Source organism: Macaca thibetana, chromosome 17, assembly GCF_024542745.1.
Source record: "Macaca thibetana thibetana isolate TM-01 chromosome 17, ASM2454274v1, whole genome shotgun sequence".
Taxonomy (NCBI): Eukaryota; Metazoa; Chordata; class Mammalia; order Primates; family Cercopithecidae; genus Macaca; species Macaca thibetana.
The window spans coordinates 37,889,623-37,906,286 of record NC_065594.1 but is presented as its reverse complement, the minus strand read 5'-3'; the positions used below and the strand labels follow the sequence as shown (position 1 = coordinate 37,906,286).

The 16,664-nt window shown below is 39.3% G+C and overlaps 1 long non-coding RNA gene across 2 annotated transcripts in view; it reads right to left on the bottom strand.

The window, feature by feature from the left end:
* LOC126940494 (uncharacterized) overlaps positions 1–16,212 on the bottom strand; it is a 31,096-nt gene extending 14,884 nt beyond the window's left edge. Inside the window, exons 1-3 of one of the 2 annotated variants that reach the window (XR_007720773.1) lie at positions 16,074–16,212; positions 10,558–10,641; positions 6,337–6,462 (exon numbers count right to left, since the gene is read on the bottom strand). This is a non-coding gene — a long non-coding RNA (uncharacterized LOC126940494). Of the gene's footprint in view, positions 1–6,336; positions 6,463–10,557; positions 10,642–16,073 lie in introns of those variants that run through there. The other variant, XR_007720774.1, reaches the window with a different exon arrangement.
* Positions 16,213–16,664: the final 452 nt, after the last annotated feature.

The window sequence follows — 16,664 nt, the reverse complement described above, 5'->3', positions numbered from 1 at the left end:
CATTGATTTTGTATCCTGAGACTTTGCTGAAGTTGCTTATCAGCTTAAGAAGTTTTTAGACTGAGATGATGGGATTTTCTGAATATACAATCATGTCATCTGCAAACAGAGACAATTTGACTTCCTCTCTTCCTATTTGAATACGCTTTATTTCTTTATCTTGCCTGATAGCCGTGGTCAGAATTTCCAATACTATGTTGAATAGGAGTGGTGAGAGAAGGCATCCTTGTCTTGTGCTGGTTTTCAAAGGGAAGGCTTCCAGTTTTTGCCCAGTCAGTATGATATTGGCTGTGGGTTTGTCATAAGTATCTCTTATTATTTTGAGATACTTTCCATCAATACGTAGTTTATTGAGTGTTTTTAGCATGAATCGGTTTTGAATTTTATCGAAGGCCTTTTCTCCATATAATGAGATAATCATGTGGTTTTTGTCATTGGTTCTGTTTATGTGATGGATTACGTTTATTGAGTTGCATGTGTTCAACCAGCCCTGCATCCTGGGGATAAAGCCAACTTGATCGTTTTTTGATGTGCTGCTGGATTCAGTTTGCCAGTATTTTATTGAAGATTTTTGCATCAGTGTTCATCAGGGATATTGGCCTGAAATTTTCTTTTTGTTGTTTCTCTGCCAGGTTTTGGTATCAGGATGATGCTGACTTCATAAAATGAGTTAGGGAGGAGTCCCTCTTTTTCTGTTGTTTGGAATAGTTTCAGAAGGAATGATACCAGCTCCTCTTTGTACCTCTGGTAGAATTTGGCTGTGAATCCATCTGGTCCTGGGCTTTTTTTGGTTGGTAGGCTATTAATTACTACCTCAATTTCAGAACTTGTTCATTGGTCTATTCAGGGATTCGACTTCTTTCTGGTTTAGTCTTTTGAGGGTGTATGTGTCCAGGAATTTATCAATTTCTTCTAGATTTTCTAGTTTATTTGTGTAGAGGTGTTTGTAGTATTGTCTGATAATAGTTTGCATTTCTGTGGGATCAGTGGTGATATCCCCTTTATCATTTTTTATTGTGTCTATTTGATTCTTCTCTCTTTTCTTCTTTATTAATCTGGCTAGTGGTCCATCTATTTTGTTAATCTTTTTTAAAAAACCAGCTGCTGCATTCATTGATTTTTTGAAGGTTTTCTTGTGTCTCTATCTCCCTTAGTTCTGCTCTGATCTGTTATTTCTTGTCTTCTGCTAGCTTTTAAATTTATTTGCTCTTGTTTCTCTAGTTCTTTTAATTGTAATGTTAGGGTGACAATTTTAGATCCTTCCTGCTTTCTCTTGTGGGCATTTAGTGCTATAAATTTTCCTGTAAACACTGCTTTAGCTGTGGCGCAGAGATTCTGGTATGTCGTGTCTTTGTTCTTACTGGTTTCAAATAACTGATTTATTTCTGCCTTAATTTCAGTTATTTACCCAGTAGTCATTCAAGAGCAGGTTTTTCAGTTTCCATGTAGTTGTGCAGTTTTGAGTGAGTTTCTTAATCCTGAGTTCTAATTTCATTACAGTGAGAGACTGTTTGTTATGATTTCTGTTGTTTTGCATTCACTGAGGAGTGTTTTACTTCCAATTATGTGTTCAATTTTAGAATAAGTGATATGTGGTCCTGAGAAGAATGTATATTTTGTTGACTTGAGGTGGTTAGTTCTGTAGATGTCTATTAGGTCTGCTTGGTCCAGAGCTGAGTTCAAGTCTTGAATACCCTTATTAATTTTCTGTCTCATCGATCTAATATTGGCATTAGGGTGTTAAAGTCTCTCACTATTATTATGTGGGAGTCTAAGTCTCTTTGTAGGTCTCTAAGAACTTGCTTTATGAATCTAGGTGCTCCTGTATTGGGTGCATATATATTTAGGATAGTTAGCTCTTCTTGCATTGATCCCTTTACCATTATGTAATGCCCTTCTTTGTCTTTTTTGGTCTTTTTTGGTTTAAAGTCTGTTTTATCAGAGACTAAGATTTGAACTCCTGCTTTTCTTTTGCTTTCCATTTGCTTGGTAGATCTTCCGCCATCCCTTTATTTTGAGCCTGTGTGTGTCTTTGCATGTGAGATGACTCTTCTGAATACAGCACACCAATGTGTCTTGACTCTTTATCCAATTTGCCAGACTGTATTTTTAGTTGGAGCATTTAGCCAATTTACATTTAAGGTTAATATTATTATGTGTGAATTTGATCCTGTCCTCTTGATGCTAGCTGGTAATTTTGTCCATTAGTTGATGCAGTTAATTCATAGTGTTGATGGTCTTTGCAATTTGATATGCTTTTGAAGTGACTAGTACCGGTTTTTCCTTTCCATATTTAGTGCTTCCTTCAGGAACTCTTGTAAGGCAGGCCTGGTGGTGACAAAACCCCTCATCATTTGCTTATCTGAAAGGATTTTATTTCTCCTTTGTTTATGAAGCTTAGTTTGGCTGGATATGAAATTCTGGGTTGAAAAATTTTTTCTTTAAGAATGTTAAATATTGGCCCCCACTCTCTTCTGCCTTGTGGAGTTTCTGCAGTGTGATCTACTGTTAGTCTGATGGGCTTCCCTCTGTGGGTAACCCGACCTTTCTCTCTGGCTGCCCTTACCATTTTTTCCTTCATTTCAACCTTGGTGAATCTGGTGGTTATGTGTTCTGGGGTTGCTCATCTTGAGGATAATCTTTGTGGTGTTCTCTATATTTCCTGAATTTGAATGTTGGCTCTGTCTTGCTAGGTTGGGGAAGTTCTTCTGGATAATATCCTGAAGGGTGTTTTCCAACTTGGTTCCATTCTCCCTGTCACTTTCAGGTACATCAATCAAATGTAGGTTTGGTCTTTCACATAATCCCATATTTCTTGGAGGCTTTGTTCATTCCTTTTCATTCTTTTTTCTCTAATCTTATCTTCATGCTTTATTTCATTAAGTTGATCTTCAATCTCTGATTTCCTTTCTTCTGCTTGATCAATTTGGCTATTGATACTTGTGTGTGCTTCACAAAGTTCTCGTGCTGTGTTTTTCAGCTCCATCAGGTCATTTATGTTCTTCTCTAAACTGGTTATTCTAGTTAGCAGTTTCTGTAACCTTTTTATCAAAGTTCTCAGTTTCCTTGCATTGGGTTAGAACATGCTCCTTTAGCTCTGAGCAGTTTGTTATTACCCACCTTCTGAAGCCTACTTCTGTCAATTTGTCAAACTCATTCTCCATCCAGTTTTCGTCCTGTGCTGGAGAGGAGGTATGATCCTTTGGAGGAGAAGAGGCATTCTGGTTTTTGGAATTTTCAGCCTTTTCGCACTAGTTTTTCCTCTTCTTCCTGGATTTATCTACCTTTGATCTTTCATGCTGGTGATCTTTGGATGAGGTGTTTTCATGGGCATCCTTTTTGTTGATGTTGATGTTATTGCTTTCTCTTTGTTAGTTTTCCTTCTAACAGTCAGTCCCCTTTTCTGCAGGTGTGCTGGAGTTTGCTGGAGGTCCACTCCAGATCCTGTTTGCCTGTGTGTATCTCTGTGTCCAGAATTGGTGGGTTCTTGGTCTTGCTGACTCCAAAAATGAAGCCGTGGACCCTTGTGGTGAGTGTTACAGTTCTTAAAGATGATGTGTCTGGAGTTTGTTCCAATGTTTGGACATGTCCAGAGTTTCTTCCCTCTTGGTCTCGCTGACCTCAGGAGTGAAGCTGCAGATCTTCGCAGTGAGTTTTACAGGTCTTAAAGGTGGCACCTCCAAAGTTGTTTATTCCTCCCAGTGGGTTCGTGGTCTCACTGGCTTCTGGAGTGAAGCTGCAGACCTTTGCAGTGAGTGTTACAGCTCATAAAGGTAGTGCAGACCCAAAGAGTGAGCAGCAGCAAGATTTATTGCAAAGAGCGAAAGAACAAAGCTTCTACAATGTGGAAGGGGGTGCGAGCAGGTTGCCGCTGCTGGCTTGGGTAGCCTGCTTTTATTCCCTTATCTGGCCCCATCCACATCCTACTGATTGGTCCATTTTACAGAGAGCTGATTGGTCTCGTTTATAGAGAGCTGATTGGTCCGTTTTGACAGAGTGCTGATTGATGCATTTACAAACCTTTAGCTAGACCCAGAGTGCTGATTGGTGTGTTTACAATCTTTTAGCTAGACAGAAAAGTTCTCTAAGTCCCCACCTGATAAACTAGACATAGAGCACTGATTGGTGCATTTACAAACCTTTAGCTAGACAGAGTGCTGATTGGTGCGTTTAGAATCCTTTAGCTAGACAGAAAAATTCTTCAAGTCCCCACCCCTCCCAGAAGCCCAGCTGGCTTCACCTCTCACTGGCACTTGCCCTGGGCACTCCGGCAGCACAGAGGGAGCTCATCCCTCCATCAAACCCCACAGGCACTGGCCGGCCGCACCAAGTGCGGGCTGCCAAGCCCCGGGCCCACTCAGAACTCATGCTGGCCTGTGATGCCGCATGCAGCCCGGCCTCCCACCCAAGCCTCTCCTTCCACACCTCCCCGCAAACAGAGGGTGCTGGCTCTGGCCTTGGCCAGCCCCAGAGAGGGGCCCCCACCATGCAGCAGCAGGCTGAAGGGCTCCCCTAGCATGGCCAGAGCAGAGGCTGAGGCCAAGGAGGCGCCAAGAGCGAGCAAGGGCTGCTAGCACATTGTCACTTCTCATCACCAGTGGTGGCTGCAGAACAGCATAAAGATTGCCACCTGCTCCTTCCTCTGGAAGCTCTGTCTCAGAGGGGCACCCACCTGATGCTGGCCAGATCTCTCCTGTATGAGGTATCTGTGGACCCCTGCTGGGAGGTATCTTGCAGTCAGGAGCCATGGGTGTCAGGGACCCACTTGAGGAGGCAGTCTGTCCCTTAGCAGAGCTCGAGCACTGTGCTGGGAGATCCACTGCTCTCTCCAGAGCTGGGATGCAGTAATGTTTAAGCCTGCTGAAGCTGTGCCCACAGTTGCCCCTTCTCCTAGGGGCTCTGTCTCAGGGAGATAGGAATTTTATCTATAAGCCCCTGACTAGGGCTGCTGCCTTTCTTTCAGAGATGCCCTGCCCAGAGAGGAGGAATCTAGAGAGGCAGTCTGGCTACAGTGGCTTTGCTGAGCTGTGGTGGGTTCCACCCAGTTCAAACTTCCCAGCAGCTTTGTTAACACTGTGAGGGGAAAACTGCCTACTCAAGGCTCAGTATGGCAGATGCCCCTCCCCCTCAACCAAGCTTGAGCATCCCAGGTTGACTTCAGACTGCGGTGCTGGCATCAAGAATTTCAAGCCAGTGGATCTTCACTTGCTGGGCTTCGTGGGGGTGGGATCCGCTGAGCAAGATCTCTTGGCTCCCTGGCTTCAGCTCCCTTTCCAGGAGAGTGATCGATTCTGTCTTGTTGGTGTTCCAGGTGCCACTGGGGTACAAAAAAAGAAAAACTCCTGCCACTTGCTCGATGTCTGCCCAAACAGCTGCCCCAGTTTCATGGTTTAAACCCAGGGCCCTGGTGGTGTAGGCGTCCGAGGGAATCTTCTGGTCTGTAGGTTTCAGAGACTGTGGGAAAAGCCTAGTATCTGGTCTGGGTAGCACGGTCCCTCATGGCACAGTCCCTCATGGCTTCCCTTGGCTAGGGGAGGGAGTTCCTCGACCCCTTGTGCTTCCCGGGTGAGGTGACGCCCCACCCTGCTTCTGCTCATCCTCCGTGGGCTGCACCCACTATCTAACCAGTCCAAATGAGATGATCTGGGTACCTCAGTTGGAAATGCAGAAATCACCTGCCTTCTGCATTGGTCTTTCTGGGAGCTACAGACCAGAGCTGTTCCTATTCAGCCATCTTGCCAACCACACCATGTGAGGCATTATTCTTGTAATATACTAACAATTTTTAGTTTAGAAAGATGTATATAAAAATAACAAAAAGGAAACAATAAATCTTTAGAAGTATTTCACTGAGTCCTTGAAACAGTTCAGAGATCTCCTGTTAGAACTTTGGATTTCTAACTAAGGTAGAAGATGAATTGTTCTGAGAGATTGAATGTGTAAGGATTAATCAGATTGGGTTTCCAGAGAATGCAGATGAATGATTTGGGAAAGTGGGGAACAGTGGGGCATGGGTTGGTAAAAACAAGTAGCAAGCAGTTTTGGGGTTGGAGGGCTGAGTAAACAAGAAGGTTTAGTTTAGCATCTAACAAAGATAGAGTATGAAGTAGCTAATTTGAAGACTGTCACACAATGTGTCCCAGACATTCTCTCATTGATGGGGAATGGTTTGCAACTCAGAAGGTACAAGGATTTGGATTGATTACAACTCCAAAGAGCTCTAGTCTCTTGCATATAGGAAATTGGTTCTGCGAAGGAATTAAGCAGGAATTCATATGGATTATGGAAGCAGCTAACATATCTTAGAGGCATTTTTGAATTGTTTCATGCTTATTTTAATATTTAACTTTGGCTTCAGTACTCTCTTACAATGAAATGAAGAGGAAACACATTGTTCCTTGTTTTTACTAATCTGGAAAGAAGAAAGATGGACTCCTTAAAAGAAATTCTCAGCCCTAGATCCTGAAAAAAAAAAGGAAAGAAAAAACAAAAAGTAATTCGACCCCATTCTTCTTTCATAACTGTTGTTAAAGGGCCTTATCAAATTTTTCCCTTTTTTGAGAATCTTTCTTTGAGAGTCTCTTTCAGACTTCTGGAATGGACTCTATGTGGTTTGTGGAAAGATCCAGATATTTTCGTATCTCTTTTACACATATCAGTCACAGTGACACTGGATCATGTTGTTCCTGTTTTTTCTTAAAACTTTTTTAGAGATGGGGTCTTGCTATAATTACTTAGGGTGGAGTACAGGGGCTATTCATAGGCACAGTCGTGGCACACTACAGCTTCAAACTCCTGGGCTTAAGTGATTCTCCTGCCTCAGCCTCCCAAATAGCTGGGACTACAGGCACACTCCACTATGCTTAGCTTATCTCTGTTTTCCTCTTCCATGGCACTCTGTTGCTTTTCTCCATGTATTTATAATTTAATAAATTAATACTTCATATTTGATCAGTATCTGTCTCTCACTAGACTATAGGTGCCAAGAGAGTTTGCTTTTATCTACACTACCTAACACAGTACTTGGCATAGGTAGTTGCCATTGATTGATTGGTTAAATATATGCCCAAGGAACTGTTTTGCCTTTTTCTATTTTATTTTACGTATTTCATATGAAGAAAACATTTCAATCTGTTTTTAAGGCAGAACATTTTCTCACTTGAGGAGGGAATTTGACCATATCGACAAAGAACAAATTGTACAACGTGGCTAACAGTGCATGTGTAAATAATTTATGAATTAAAATGTTTTTGGGGTGTTAATTCCTAAAGTTAGATATTTACATTGTCTAATTCTCATTGATCTTGTTTGATTTTTCTCTTTGGTGGTATAATTGAACTTCTTCATTGCTGAGAAAACAAAAGAGGTAGGTGGCTGTATTAGCTCTTTCTCATGTTGCTAATAAAGACATATCAGAGACTGGGTAATTTATAAAGGAAAGAGGCTTAATTGGCTCACATTTCAGCATGGCTGGGAAGGCCACAGGAAACTTACAATCATGGCGTAAGGGGAAGCAAACATGTTCTTCTTCATATGGCAGCAGCAAGGAGAAGTGCCAAGCAAAAGCGGGGAAAGCCCCTTATAAAACCATCAGATCTTGTGAGAACTAACTTACTATCATGAGAATGGGATGAGGGAAACTGCTCCTATGATTCAATTACCTCCCACCGGGTCCCTCTAATGACACGTGGGGATTATGGGAACTACAATTTAAGATGAGATTTGGGTGGAGACACATCCATATCAGCGTCATTAGAGCTTGGTTTCATTTCTGGCTTTACATGTGACTTTCGGCAAGGCATAAGCTGTGAGCCTAAACCTCATCTGTTGTAAAACTGAGAGAAACTCATTTGGCTATATTGTTTCTCCACAGAATGTTGTGAGGATGAAACAAAATAATTAAACATGAATTTTCTTTTGGTAAAGGTATTTGATAAATAGTATATGTTTGTATGCATATGCACACGTATATAATTATTCCTTTTGTTTTGGCTATGCCAAATTTTAATATGGTATATAGTATTTGAATGATAGGGATGACTCCATAGAAATGATAAAAAATCATGATGGCAACTATTTAGCAGTACTTTATAATGGCCAAGTGTTGAGTTAAATCCGTATGTTTTCTTATTTCATTTACCCAAAAATATGTTAATGACCTTTTTCATTCTCATTTTCACCCCTGCCACTCTCACTTGAACTCACTCCAGTGAATAAGACATTTGTACCCATGACTCCACTGAGTCATTTCCTCTCAGGGTTACTATTGGCTTCTATGTTGCCAAACGTCAGTGGTCCATTCTGCCCTCATCTCACTCAGCCCCACTGAACGTATGACAGTAGGTTCTTCTTTCTCTCGATGCACTTTGTTCACTTGACTCTAGGGCACCACCATCCCCTGGTTTTCCTGCATCGTCTTCATCTTCTTGACCTCTAAATATTGGAGACCCCCAGAGCTCAGATCCTGGCTCTTCTATTTTAGTATATTCCTATAGGGATCTCACTCAGTCCTCATAAATTAAATATGTTTTATTCTCCGATAATGCACAATTAAGATCCATTTTTGATCTCTTTCTCAAATACATACCATATTCAATGGTCTACTAAAAATTTACATGTGAATATCTAATTCATATCTCTAACTAAACTCTTTATAGTTCACTTTCTTTTTACTTATTCCGAATTTAGTCTTCCCCATTTCAGTAAATGGCACTGCCATTTACTCAGTTACTTAGGCCCAAAACTTTAGAATCATTCTTATTTATCACAACTCACAATCTACCAGAAGTTATATTGAATCGACTTTAAATTCATCATGAATCCAACCACTTTTAGCTACTTCCAAGTGTCATCTTCCCCTTTTAAGTCACCATCATCACTTGTCTGCCCTATTGGGACTGCCTTTACCTGGTCATCCTGTATCCATTCCTGATTCCCTAGGGTCTGCTCTCCACATAGGAGCCAAAGTGATCATTTCAAAACACAATTGGATCATGATACTCCCCTACTCAAAAGTGTGCAATGGCTTCCCATCACTGTTAGAATAAAATCAAAATCCTACTGTGGCATATAAATTTCTCTATAAGTTACCGGGGCTACCTTTTATTTATTTATTATTTTTATTTTGAGACAGAGTATCACTCTGCTGCCTATGCTGGAGTGCAGTGGCATGATCTTGGTTCACTGTAACCTCCACCTCCCCTATTCAAGCAATTCTCCCACCTCAACGTCCCAAGTAGCTGACACTACAGTCGCCTGCCACCACGCCTGGCTAATTTTTGTATTTTTAGTAGAGATGGGGTTTCACCATGTTGGCCAGGCTGGTCTCAAATTCCTGACCTCAAGTGATTCACCTAGGCTAACTTTTAAATTCAACTCGTAAGTCAGTGAATAATAGTGTTACTGATTTCCTTGCTTTATCTCAAATTCAGCAGAATATTCCTGCCAGTAGGTCTCTCATTTGTTCTTCCCTCTGCTTGAAATGCTCTTCCTCAAATATTCACAAGGATCACTATCCCATATTCTTCATGTCTTGACTTAAATGATAACATCCTAAGAGGACTTACCAGCCCCTACTCTTGTCTGATCATGATTAGCTTATCTAGAATTATTTTCTTTGCAATCATTATTACGATCTGAGATTACATGTAATTTCAATCTTGTTATTACAAGCTGCCTGAGGGTAGTTCACTGTCACATCCTTTCTGTCTAGAACAGTGCTCAGCATATGGTAGTGTAAAATGTAATTTAAAAAATTTACCTTTGGATACCCCCTCTGTGATCAGTCTGATTTTCCATCTTTTATAGGAAAGGTAACTGAGACTCAGGGTGATCAAGTCACTTTGTCAAGATCAGATAGTAAATTATACACCTTGGATTTGAAGACTGATCTGACAATAAATCTTATACTTCTAACTACTATACCATATTGCTTTCCTTTGTATGCTATACTGTCTTCACTCATTAATTTTGGAAATTAAGAATGCTGAAATTTCCATAAACATTAAAGTTTTTAGAATACTTATATGCGTGCTTTGTTGTCTTCCTAGGATTTTTTTTTTAAGTTTCACACACATACATGCTCACCAGCTTGTTTCAGCTTCCCTGAAGGAGATATAAAGAGGAGAAAAACACCTTGCAAAACACATCAATACAAAAGATTGTTAAAAAAACAATCAATGACACATCACTGACAATTGGATAAATGTACAGATCCTTAGAATTTCAGACTCTAAAGTGAAATTGATATAGTCAGGTGACTTTTATCTCTTTGATCCCATGTGCAAGTTTAGCATAGGCCTGAAGCAGTACTTAAACCATAACACTGTTACAAGAGGAGCTATTGACTTTGGCATTAGAGAAGACCTAATGCCAGTTATTGAAGTAAGGTTTTACTGATTTTTAACACTAAAAAGATTTCTCTAAAAGTAGATCTAGCAATTGTCTTGTTAAAACGCTCTTAAGAAATGCTAAATTGTCTCCTCTATTAGCCATTACTTCATTTTATCTACATTTAAGACAAAAATTTAAGTGCAGAAATCAAAACACACTGCTTACTAATTTTGTAGGAGTTTTGTAGATGTTTGAATAGAAGTGGAAAAGTTGTCATTCTTGTGGCAAGAGTTGGACATCTGAAGACACCTGAAAAAGTTTTTCCTTTTCCATGAAATGTAATAGTTAGCATTTATGGAATCCTGGTTCTACCCCCTAGTAGTTGTGTGACCTTGTGTACATTACTTCTTTTTTGTGTTTCTGAGTCTGTAACCTGGGTGTATTACTAGAACCAACCTCATGGGATTTTGGTGAGGGTTAGAAGAGACAATGCTAAGCACTTAAGTGTGGTTACTTGGGAAATGCCAGCTATTATAATGCATGTATGACCACTACACCAGCGTTTCTCATCCTTGGCACCACTGACATTTGGGGTTAGGTCATTCTTTATTGTGGGGTGCTATATGTATGTGTAGGATATTTAGCAGCATCTCTGGCCTCTACCCACTCCCACCAAAGCTGTGATAACCAAAAATGTCTCCAAACATTGCCAGATGCCTTCATGGGAGGCAAAAATACCCACTTGTTGAGAGTCACTCTATTAGACTAATGCTTTCTATATGCTATCTCATTTAATCTTTACAAACAAGTTTGTGGAATAGGTAATAATGTTATTTCGTGTTTACAAATGAGGAAAGTAGAACTTAAGACAGTTAAATATTTGCCCTAGACACACAGATGATGAGAAATGGACTGTTGGTAGAATCTGACTCTGCCTAACAACAAAGCTTTGATGGTGTGTTACTTGCATTGACCTCAATTAAGATTGTCTTTGGTAATGTCTCTAGTTGATAGGTTGCTCCCGTGCAAATCGCCAAGTCAACATTTCACTGTATTTCTACTAACCCCTGACTCAGGAGCCTATGCTATCTTTATAGCCCATTCTCTTTCCTCCTAACAACTTGTTGCTCTTCTTCTCTTTTGCATTGAAGAATGGTATACCTTTCTATTAGGACCAATTTGTGAGTGAGGCTTCACAATTCTCACAAAATATCAATTGCACTCTCAGCTTGACATTAAAGCAAAAGTTTCTACCCTTAACTGGCAATAGATACAATCTGTGCTTCTGAGACTTGTTACTAAGAATAACATTTAACTGACTTTTGCATAAAATTTACTACAAGCTTAATCGAGAAGAATGAATTCAGGAAGTGTTATTCTAAGGAATTTGTAGTGCTTTGAGGACTAAGCAGAGAATAAATAAAATAAATGGATAGGCCTTCTCTTGCTTAGAAATTAAGGAGGCCAGGCACAGTGGCTCATGCGTATAATCCCAGCACTTTGGGAAGCCGAGGTGGGAGGATCGCTGGAGCTCCGGAATTCGAGAAAGTATTCAGCTAGAAGGAGATGGAGAGGGAGATTAGGTATATTTTTCCATCTTTATCTTACTGCACCTTTCTGCTGCGTTTTTCACTTTTGTGGCTTTCATAATATTAACATTACGGGTTCTCCTCCTATGACTGATGAACTCCTTCTGTTTCTTTTCTTGGCTTCTTTTCTTTTTGGCAGTCTCTAAAATTATTGTGCCCCAGGGTTGGGTCCTCAATCCACAAGTCATCTCACTTTCTATATTCTTTCAGCAATGTTATTCAGCCTTATGGTTTCAGATACCATTCTTTACCAATAGATTTCAAGTCTGTGTCTTTAAGGCTATGCTCTAACTTGAAACTCAACTGTTCAATTACCAAATAAGCATCTCTAAGGAATGTTCCACAGTCACTTCTGTTTCAATAGGCTCCCCAAAATGGGCTCCATTTCCTCAGGTGGTGGCACCACCATCCACCCAGTTGCTTAAACTAGAGTTTGTGCATCATATAGAATTTTGCAATTACTTACCCCTCCATGCCCAATCAATCACCAAGTTCTAATAACACTAATTCCTAAAGATTTCTTCAGTTCATCTTTTCTCTGCATATTTACTGTCGCTGCCATTATCTGTCATCAGAGCTACTGCCACCACCACCCCAAAGATCATAAGACAGGATATTGTCCAAGTTGTTAGCAATGACTACCAGCCTTTCTTGGCGCAGCCTCCACCGTTGCATTACTCTTTGTTCATTACTCTTTGTTCCTGCTACTTGTCTTACAGTGAACACTCAAGCAAAACTTAACTCCTTGTGATTCTCTATACCAACCAGACTGATTTTCGCTTCTCTGCCTTTGCCCAGCTGCTCCTTTTGTATGGAATGCCCTTTCTCAATTATCTCATTTCAGAAAGTTTTTGGCAAACCTTACTGTTTCCTCCCCAATACCTCTCTCTCATAATCTCTACCTTGATATACCTTCTGCATACACACAGCCAACTCTTTGGGACAAAGCCATAGCAAACATTTCATAAATGTTTGTTGAGTGAATGACTATGTCAGCTATCTCACTGAATTGGTAGCAATCTACTTCACTAAAAGTGCTTTTTAAAATAATGATCTCAATGCAGTTTAGATGTTATGTGATTTACAGATGAGGGTTAGAGATGGCAGAGATCCTGGCTTATCAAACTAGATGTTGGTATAAAGTTCTTATGCAGTAGGAAGAAATGTATGGACAGTGGAATTAGATTCTGGGTAGGAAAGCTGGATGTTTGATCCAGTATTTTTGTTCAAATCTCTTGGCTCCAACGTACAGCCCTTGACGCTACACCTCTCAGCATTACCTCTGGGGGAAGAGTAATGGGGAAAATTCAAACAACAAATATAGGCATGTAGGTTAAAATTTTTTATATTAAACACAGTATTTAAAAATCATAGGTATAAACATGTAAAGTGGCAAAACAGATATAGAGAGGATAGTTTTTTATATTACTATCCTCATTTACTGAAATGATCATTGCAAAATTTATTCAAGTAGTCATGTCTCAGTGAATTAGAATACTACATGATTTTAAAAAGTATTACATACATTTTAGGAACAGATTGCACATATTAGAAGATACCTGTTCTTTAGATCCAGAAATATACATTTCTCATTAGTGTTTATAGTGTTATGTGAATATATATTCACTGCCTCTTTTCAGGGTTGTTTAAATGTGACCATATTTATGATATATGCTATGTATTTGAACATGTATCATGTACGTATACAAAGTAACAAGCCTTTCAAAATGTCATTGTCCTGAATATTTATAAAATGTCACATCAGCGTTAAAAAGATTTTCAAGTAATAGATATTCTGTGGCATATGCAGTAGTTGTTGAGTGTATCATTTAATGAATTAAAATTGTTGGAATTTTTAGGGTGTATCGTTATTGACCAATTTTAACCAAAAACTCAGAAAGTTTCATTATTTTCTTTGTCAAAAATCTCTCTCACTGAGGGCTGAAAGACATCTATACAGTTATAAATAGCGTCATAAGGATGTCAAACTTGACTCAGGTGGATCAACAAGCCATTATTCCTCTCATTTGTACTCATTTTTAATGATCAGCACCTGAGCTCAACAGTATTTTTGTGACAATTTCAATCTACAGGACTGAGAGAGCTGCTGTTTATCTATATCTCACTGGAGACATTAGCATTAACGAGCTGACTGCTGCACTGCCTGGTGCCAACTGTGGGTCACATTGGTATGAAGGTAGCCGCCTCTTGAGGTGGACCATGCCATCTCTATTTTCCGGGCAACAACTGGCAGATAAATCTTCCACTATTAACATCAGTGTGAACTGTAATGCTAGCTACCTGCATTATGGCCTCGGGTCTAGGAAGGGAAGCATGGCACTATTAGCACAACCTATACACATTACCCATAAGAAGCAGAAGGAACTACATATATCAGGTGAACAAAAGACACCATTAGCCTTCCCCTTGTCCGTATACAGTTAACTGATACTGTTGTCCTCACTATTTTGAATCAACATGAACAAATTCAGAGCTACCAATACACTGATTCTAGGTTGGCATAGTTTTATTTTATAGTGGTTTATAGATGTCTGCTGTAAAACAAGTAGGGTTTATTCATTGAAACAATTACTTTGATTTTCAATCATCTACATTCTCTGAAATCCACTAATATTAATAATATTTTGTGTGCCTGTGTGTTGAAGAGGGAGGGAAAAATTACCATATTCTTTTCGATGTGAAAGTTCTTTCTGTTCCTGGTAGTGAAATCAAGCTTTTAGAGCAAATATGACCCTGGAAATCTGGTTTTAACTAAAAAAAAATATATTATTGCATTACTATTTATTAAAAATTTTAAAAAGTAGTTTAGATAGTTTAGTTTTTCTTTTCTTTTCTTTTTTTTTTTTTTTTTTTTTTTTTTTTTTGAGACAGAGTCTCGGTCTCTTGCTCAGGCTGGAGTGCCATGGTGCTATCTGGGCTTACTGCAACTTCTGCCTCTCAGGTTCAAGGGATTCTCGTGCATCAGCCTCATGAATAGCTGGGATTACAGGCACACGCCACCATATGTGTCTAATTTTTTGTACTTTTTTTTTTTTTTGTAGAGATGTGGTTTCACCATGTTCCCCAGGTGGCCTCAAACTCCAGAGCTCAGACAGTCCACCCGCCTCGGCCTTCCAAAGTGCTAGGATTATAGATGTGAACCACCGTGCCCGCCTAAAAAGTAGTTCTGATTGGCAGAACTTTGCATAACAAATATTTCCTTCTCTACTTCCTGGGATTCTCACAGTTCTTTGCACTTTCAATCTTAGAGTAGGATAACATCTGATCAATTTAATTGTTGATGGCCCAGAACATCTCCCAGTAAAAATTCTTTTTGCTTTGAGCAAAGGATGAATCAATTTGGGAAGGAATGAAAGTATCCTTTAAAAGGTGGCTGCACAATGGCAAAGCAAACAACTGGAAATTGAAAACTGGTTATTTGCTTTATTTTAGGTGAAAAAAAGGGAAAATCTCATTATTTAAATTTAGTTTTTAAAATGAACTAAATGAGTTACTTGTTGAGATACATACGAAACCTAGTTTGGAAACACATGTCTTATGGAAAAATTATTCTTACCCTGTACCTCAGAAAAATAGTTTCCTATCCATTTTTTCCTGGTGCAAATATATGAGTTCTTGCTATTTGCATCATTTGGAAAACAAATGCATCAGAATTACTTTCTTTTTTTGCTCCCCAAGGGCATAGTAGTTTTATCATTAAATTCAGGAGTAGATAAATGCTGAAATAACATAAACAGATCCCATTGTATATAAGTAAGCCAATTTAAAGTAATTTAGTAAGGGAAAGGCTCTATTGCTTTCTTAATTTTTTTTCTGAACACTTTGCTTCATTGTAACATGTACTGGGCCTGCATGTTTTAATGTTCTTTTTTCTCTTTACGTCCCCCTTTGGGGTTTCAGTCCACTAAACTCAAAAATCATTGCCTTTCGGGGATTTATTGATATTTAAAAGCAGATCCCAACATCTTACAAATTGCAATTGTAGCCTGTGTAAGGTAATGGTCAATAAATAAGGGAGAATAAGAACACTACAGCTAGATTGTGAGAAAAGAACAGGAAAAAAGCTTACTACATTCTTTCTAAACAAACAAAAAGGCATAATTGGAAAAATTCATTTTTATGTTTCCTTACATTAGATGGGACCACTGAGTGAAACATTCACTGATGAATTACTCCTGTAATCTGTGTAGGAAAAACAGCTACTGGCAAATTAAAGAGTCCTGGAACAGAGCCATGAGAACTAAATGGCTAAAAATGAAAACAGGAAAACATTTGAGAGTATTCTACAGAATACAGATCTTTCAACACCTCCCCCTTTTCACTGGTTAATTCATCGTCATGGAAACAGAATTTATCAAAATGTACTTGCTCACTCCTAGTGACCCAGTGAGTAGACTTAGAGAGCTGGTGAAAGGTAACTCAGGCTGAAGCAATTTTTACAAATGATATGCTGTGGTTCATACACTGGTGAATTTTGAATGGTGCCATTGTGTCAGTCGAACAGGTTTCCAAATCTCAAAGGGTTCGCTTTTTTGTTTGATTTTTAAAAATCTGCCAGGCAGAGAAACCAGAAATCTTTGCTAGTGAGTGAGCACAGGTGACTAATTCCATGGAAAGTGGCCAAATTTAGGTTTGAACTCAACTTTGCCCCTCAATTTGCTTCCCCCACCCCGCTTGTCTAAAGGATGTTCAAATCCAGAATTTGGTAGACATTTCTTTGGT